Source organism: Sorex fumeus, unplaced genomic scaffold, assembly GCF_029834395.1.
Source record: "Sorex fumeus unplaced genomic scaffold, SorFum_2.1 ptg000183l, whole genome shotgun sequence".
NCBI lineage: Eukaryota > Metazoa > Chordata > Mammalia > Eulipotyphla > Soricidae > Sorex > Sorex fumeus.
Window position 1 is genome coordinate 8945603 of NW_026606240.1, and position 7158 is coordinate 8952760.

Genomic DNA, 7158 nt, shown 5'->3' on the forward strand with positions numbered 1-7158 from the left:
TAGTCATCACTTCATAAAATGAATTGGGAGTGGCTCTTTTTTTATATTCAATGAATAATTCATGTAAGATTGGAATCATCTGTTTTTGAACATTTGGTAAAACTCACCTGAAAATCCTCTAGAGCCTATTATTATTTTTTGTATGAAAAATGTATGGGCACTAATTCAACTTTATATAGGATCATTTGGATATCCTCTTTCTCTTTTAAAAAATTACAATAAATGCATTCTCTAAAAATTTTCATGTTTTACGTAAATTTTCAAAAATATTTACATTTGTGCATTATATCCCTTAGTAGATTTTAATCTCTGTTGACCATTGACCATTTCAATATGTCTCATTTATATTCTTGTTTTATTTGTACCTTTGGGGGAACCGGTGGAGCTTTCTTTTTTCAAATTTTTTTTTAGTAGTTGGAAGAAATAGCTAAGAGGACGAAGAACCTCCGGCTCCGGGCACATCTCTTTGATTCCACTGTTCTTCCTGCATTAACATATGCCTCAGAGACCTGGGCCCTACGCAAACAAGATGAGGACGCCATTCAGGTCTCCCAAAGAATAATAGAAAGAATAGAAAGAGCTATGCTTGGAATATCACGTTCCACTCAAATGAGAGAACGAATCCGGAGTTCTGACATCCGTCGACGATCAAGGATCAGGGACGCTGTCTCATTTGCCAAGGTGTCGAAAATCAGATGGGCTGGTCACGTAATGAGATTTAAAGACGACCGTTGGACTAGAGCTGTTACTGATTGGATTCCACGGGATGTCAAGAGACCGCGTGGCCGCCCACCTACCAGATGGTCAGACTTCTTCCTGAAGATCATGAACGATCGGTTTGAGGCCCTTCATGTTCCCAGAGCGAACAGATGCCATTGGGCTACACTAGCACGCAACAGGGACAAATGGAGACGTTACTGGCGCCCGCTCGAGCAAATCGACGACTAACGGGAAGTTAAGTGATTAAGTGATTTTTTAGTAGTCGGAAATGTATTACTCATGTTAAACAATTTTTTTATTTGGTTTATCCCAATTATTTGTTTTCTATATCATTAATTTATGCTTTTGCATTTATTATCACCTTTTGAAAAATTTTACTTTAGTTTATTTTACTTCTTTTCCTGATTACTTTCTTTAATTACATAAATTACTTGCTGAATTTTCAGACATTAGAAAAACAAATGTATGTACTCAAAATTATAGATTTCCCTCAAGCAGCTTATAAACTTTATCTTACCAATGTTGAAATTCAGTATTTTAAAAACTAACTTTCAGAGTCAGAGAGGTGTTTTAGGAAGTTAGGCCTTGCATGTGTTTCTAGTTTTCCCCCGGCATCAGATAGGCCCAATAACCTTCTTCCCAAATCCTAGCACACTAGAAGTGATTTCTGAGCATAAAGCCAGGAATAAGATCTGAGCATAGCTGGGTGTGGCCCAAACCACAATTCCTGGTAAAAGTGAATAAATAGAAACTAAGTACTCTCAAATTTCCATTTTAGTTTCTTTTACTCATGAGTAAATAGAAATTTATTTTTTACTTTCAGGAATTTGTGTTATCTCTATAACAATTATGTTCTATGTTTAATCAGGCTATATGATACCAGCTTTTATTTTAATTTGTTGGTACTAATATTAGTTCTGGCCAGTCATTGTAAGTATTCTCTGTGAGCTTGAGAGAATGTGCATTCTACACTGTTGGCGGACAGTGTATTGTATGTACAACTGAACTTATTTTACGAATCAAGGATATGTCTCAGTGATAAAGCATGTGTAAGGACTCAGATTTGATTCCTGGCGCTTCTAAAAATAAAATAAATAAACGAACAAGTTTATTGCTTTTTAAAATATTTTGTATCACAACTCGTTTCGTTTGGGGGGTGAGTGTGGGCTTTCCAGTAGCAACCAGAAAAACTGCTAGACAAATTCTAAAAGAGCTGTAACACTTTTAACTAATTTCTTGATTTACCTATTAGTGATGATAGAATTGCCCACAAAGACGATGGTGTTAAGTTCTTCACATAAAAAAAGTGTCTGTCTGTGGCAGAGGCAGACTTGGGGTGGGGTTGGAAAGAGGAAAATTGAGGACATTGGTGTTGAGAAGTGTACACGGGTCAAAGGACAGGTGTTTGAGCATTGTAATACTGAAACTCAATCATGGACAACTTTGTTTTTCTCACGGTGATTTAATAAAAGAATTTTAAATACTTGAAATATTTTGAAACTACTTTATTAGGTGCATTTAAGTTGGAATTGTTAAATCTTTCTGGTAAGTCTGAATTTTAAATAATATATAGCAATCATACTAATTTCATTTTGTATTTATTATCTTCACAGGGCAAAGCCTGGCAAGCCACCAGTGAGGTATTCAATATGCAAAAAACAGTAACAACAAGTCTCACAATGGAGCTGTTACTGGTGACTGCTCGAACTATTTGTTGAACAGCGGAGGACAGTGCTACAGAGCTATTTATTATCTTAAATTCTGTTTTGTGTTGTATTAATAAACTTTCATTGACGTTCTTGTGGGCTGGAGCGATACCACAGTGTGTAGGGCGTTTGCCTTGCACACAGCCAACATGGACCCGAGTTGGATTCCTCCGCCCCTCTCAGAGAGCCCGGCAAACTACCGAGAGTATCTCTCCCACATGGTAAAGCCTGGTAAGCTACCCGTGACGTATTCAATATGCCAAACACAGTGACAAGTCTCACAGTGTTACTGGGCCCTCTTGAGCAAATCGATGAACAACGGGAGGACAGTGACAGTGACAGTGACCGTTCTTGTGGATATTACTATATATCTTTAGATTTATTGCTAACATTTCCCCCTTATTGTTTTATGTGTTTTTGTACTTAAAAAACACATGCAGCTTAAATTTGTATGTTTTTATCTGCTCTGACAATTTCACATTAAATTCAAGACATATCTATCATGATTCCTCATATATTTGAATTTATTTTGCCACCCAATTTTGCTATTTGTTTTTTCTTACTCTAATTTCTTTGTTTGGTTTTGGGGCCACACCTAGCAATGTTCAGGGGTTACTCCTGGCTTTTCACTTAGGAAGTACTCCTGGTGATACTTGGGGGACCACACGGGATGCCTGGGATTGAACTCTGGTTGGCTGTGTGCAAGGCAAGCACCTTACCCACTGTACTATCTCTCAGGTCCTCTCTAATTTTAAAATAAATTCTGGCATCTTCCCCACTCCTATTCTTTTAGACAGAGATTTTCCTCCCTCATATACATTTTTTCTCCATTGATTTAGAGACTATAAGACATTTTTAAACTTTTAGTCATTACCTAAAAGTTTCCTAGAGCTTAAATACCTTACGAATTATAATTCGGATCAGTAGTTTGGTATTTGTCCCAAATAAATATAAAATTTAGGATTTTTTAATTTTCAGTCAATTCCATCCCCCATCAATACACTAATGTTGACTCAAATATTGTTTATCATTGATTTTTGCTTCTTTAATCTCTTAGAAATTATTATAGCTTTTTATATGTATTGTTAACCTATTAAATGTTCGCACAATCTCTTCTTTTTTAAAAATTTTATTAAAACACCATGAATTACAAGGTTGTTTTTTTCTTTTTGGGTCATGCCTGGCGATGCTCTCAGGTTACTCCTAGCTCTGCACTCAGGAATCACTCCTGGCCGTGTTCAGGGGACCATATGGGATACTAGGAATTGAACCTCAGTTGGAGAGTGCAAGGCAAATGCCCTACCCACTGTGCTATCGCTCCAGCCCCTACAAAGTTATTCTTAGTTGAGTCTTAGACATACAATTTTGCAGCATGCATCCAACCACCAGTGTCAATCTCTCTCCACATATCCTCTTTGCTATCCAGACTTTCTTTTTTTTTTTTTTTTTGGTAGAGAAAGTTCAATTTTTGTTTCCGTTTCTGGTCTTGGATTTCTAGCAGGACATCTGCTTGGTTGCTAGCAGGACATTGGGGGCTCACCACGTACCAGATAGATTGAGAGGGAGGGGCTGAACACATAGCCTATGGAGGCAAAATGTTTACATTTTCACTAAGGGAATAAAATTCACAAGGATTTCCATGTAAACACCCACCAGTACAGTACTCCAACCCTGACCCCCAACCAAGACCACCAAAAAATAACGCTCAGAAATTACTGCGCGTTAATATTCAGATATCATGTTTTGTGTTTATTTATTTTTGGGGGGACATATTCTGTAATGTTCTAGACTTTTGCCTGACTGCTCAGGGGAACAGGGCTCGGGGAACCCTCTGGGGTTCTAACCATGGATCCTGGGGCAGCTACTCCCAGTTCGACTAATTTTTTTTATTTTATATTTTTTATTTTTTATGTTAAGTATTTTTATTTTTTAAATTTATTTATTTATTTATTTTGAATACCCATCTCTCCACCAGTGACCGGTTCCCACCACCGTGGATCCCAGTATGCCTCCCACCCCCCACCCCCCACCCCAGACTGATATTTTTTAATTGCACAAAACTTCCAATTGCTGGAGTAGCTCCAACTGTTCATGTATTCTGTTACAACAGTTGAGCATGAAACTAAGTCAATCAAAAGCCCAGAATGGGCCTTGGGGTAACCCAGAATGATGCTCAGGAATTGAGGAATGGAAAGCATTCTATGTGTAGTCAATATTCCTGTCTATGTGTTTGTATATCTTCATATCCAGTGGTGTTCTCAAGCTACTCTTAGCTCTGTGCTCATCAACTCTTCAAACAGTGCTCAAGTCGACAATGCACTGAATTCAACTGGGATCTAAAATAGATCAGCCACATGAATTGAAAGTCCCTTCTTCGCTCTGTAGCTGAGTGGTCATTGATTAGTTTAGTAGTGGATGAATTATGCAGCAAAAATTAAATTCTTTCAAAATTTGAACCAGTGCTCAAGAAGAATTATAGAGTGGGTGTGCAGGAGAAAGTCACTTTTTCAGTTGTGTTGACCTATTGTTCAGCTATGAGTTTTAGTTTATTAGAGGAAAATATGAATAAAATGTATAGTAAAATGGAGGGCTGGAGCAATAGCACAGTGGGTAGGGCATTTGCCTTGCACGCAGCCCACCCGGGTGTGATTCCTCCATCCCTCTCAGAGAGACTAGCAAGCTACCAAGAGTATCCCACCCACATGGCAGAGCCTGGCAAGCTCCCTGGGGCGCATTCGATATGCCAAACACAGCAACAACAAGTCTCACAATGGAGACGTTACTGGTGCCTGCTGGAGCAAATCAATGAACAGTGGGACAATGGGACGACAGTGCTAAAGTAGTACAGTGTTTAATAGTAAAACACAAAACTTAGTTATTTTAGAAGTTTACTTTTTAGTTTGAAGAGTTGATATCTGTATTTATAGACTTAATTTCTTGCAATCCCTCACAAGGGCACCTGCCAATCATGGAGTGAAATAGGAACAATGGCTTAGGGTGCACAAGAATGGTGTGGTTTATGATCAATACTTGATTGCTTTGTATAATCAGTTTTATTATTTTCTATGTCAAGGCTTGCTTCACTTTATGTCGACGTAAATTTACTGGGTGTTGAAAGATAGCCCCATGACAAGTGGGCCCTAGCAAAGCAAGTCCCAGCCCATATCCCCCCTGCAGCTGCGGCAGGTTGACAACACCAGGTACCCCCATCTCCTCCTTGCCCCTGGAATTCGCCAGGTAAGGCCACAAGGCTGGAAAAGGCCTAATGAGGCATCTCCTTGCCATGGAATCCGCCTAATAAGGCCACAAGTTCAGAGAAGGCCTAATGAGGTATTTTCTTGCCCTGGAATTCACCTAATAGGGCCATAAAACCCGAAAAGGCGTAATTGACTGCCCGGTGGGATGGCCTGGTGACAGGTACAGAAGAGAGTGGCTGGTGCTGATGGCTTGTTGCAAAATGACTGGCTGCCTGCGTGCAGTATCTAATGTGATAATTCAAATGTATTGGGTGATTTGTGCGTGGGCATTTCTGAAATGCGCGGGAAGATGGCCTATAAAAAGCCCCCTTTGAAGAGGCTCGGGGCTCTCTGTCACTGATGGTTTGCGGTCATGCTGTGAGCCCAAGCATGCTCAAATAAACCTCTTGCTTTTGCATGGACTTGGTCTCTCAGAGTTCTCCTTGACAGGTGAGGCTGTCATGATCTCGGACCCTAACAGGTGTCAGGATATGGGACATATGAGTTAACTAATTTTGTGGGTGCTTATGAAAATGACACGTGTGTAGGATGTGTTTTTTCCTCGCCTGTGCTTGTGGTGGGAGGCTGATGCTCTTGCCTAGCAGGACTGCCCTCCAGATGCTGTGAATACACTCCTCCAAAATTTATTTGTTGACGTCTCCTTGTCTCCTTGGTTCATGACCTCAAAAACTTTGAGGCTCATGTGATATTTGATGTGGACTGAAGCACAACAGTACCTGTGGACAGCTGCAGAGATTTTTTGGCAAGTAAAACAGATTATATTTGGAGGGGCTTTTGAAGGTGTTGAGGGGAAGTGAGTGAGGAAGAGAAGAAAATCAGAGAGAGGGAGTAACGCGTTCAAGAAAGAACACAGGCCTCTCCGCCCTTGGGGAGAACCCCTACACACATCCCAGTATTAGACATGGAAGTATGAAAGTACACATCTCAAGAGGGCGACACATGTGCTGGGGCACTCCACGTGCTTGTGCCCCTGGGCATAAGGAGCACATAAGACCGGGCAGCATATAAGTCGCTACAGAGATTTTTTTCAAAGAACCACTTTGTATATGCTTTGTTCAAACCTTTACTCAGTTGCCCAGGGTGTCTGAAGAACTGATGTCCCCAAATCTCTCAGATTTGGGTATTAGGAGTCCTTTGTTCCTCCCAGGAAGTCACTAACGATCTTCTCTCTGGGCCTTTAAATCACTGTTCGGGACTTTGTGGAAGAATGGACGCAGTGCTAGTGACCCGAGCAGGCCTGCACACGACATGCCGAGATGGACCACAAGGGTCATGTGAAAGATCTCAGAACAAGCACATCATTTTCAGGATCAGTGAGTTTTTTATTGTTTTTGTTTTCTTCTTTGTATCAATTTGGGAAGGGGCACACGAAGAAGTGCTCTGCGATGATTCGTAGTGGGGCGCCAGGAACCACATGGGTGATGGGGATGGAACCCAGATTTCCACTTCATACAAAGCAAGTGCCCTTCCACTGC

At 40.4% G+C, this 7158-nt stretch overlaps 1 non-coding gene across 1 annotated transcript; it reads right to left on the reverse strand.

The window, feature by feature from the left end:
- Positions 1-1882: 1882 nt before the first annotated feature.
- LOC130017260 (U7 small nuclear RNA) lies at positions 1883-1944 on the reverse strand. Its single transcript, XR_008791363.1, has one exon. It is a non-coding gene; the product is annotated as a U7 small nuclear RNA (small nuclear RNA).
- Positions 1945-7158: the final 5214 nt, after the last annotated feature.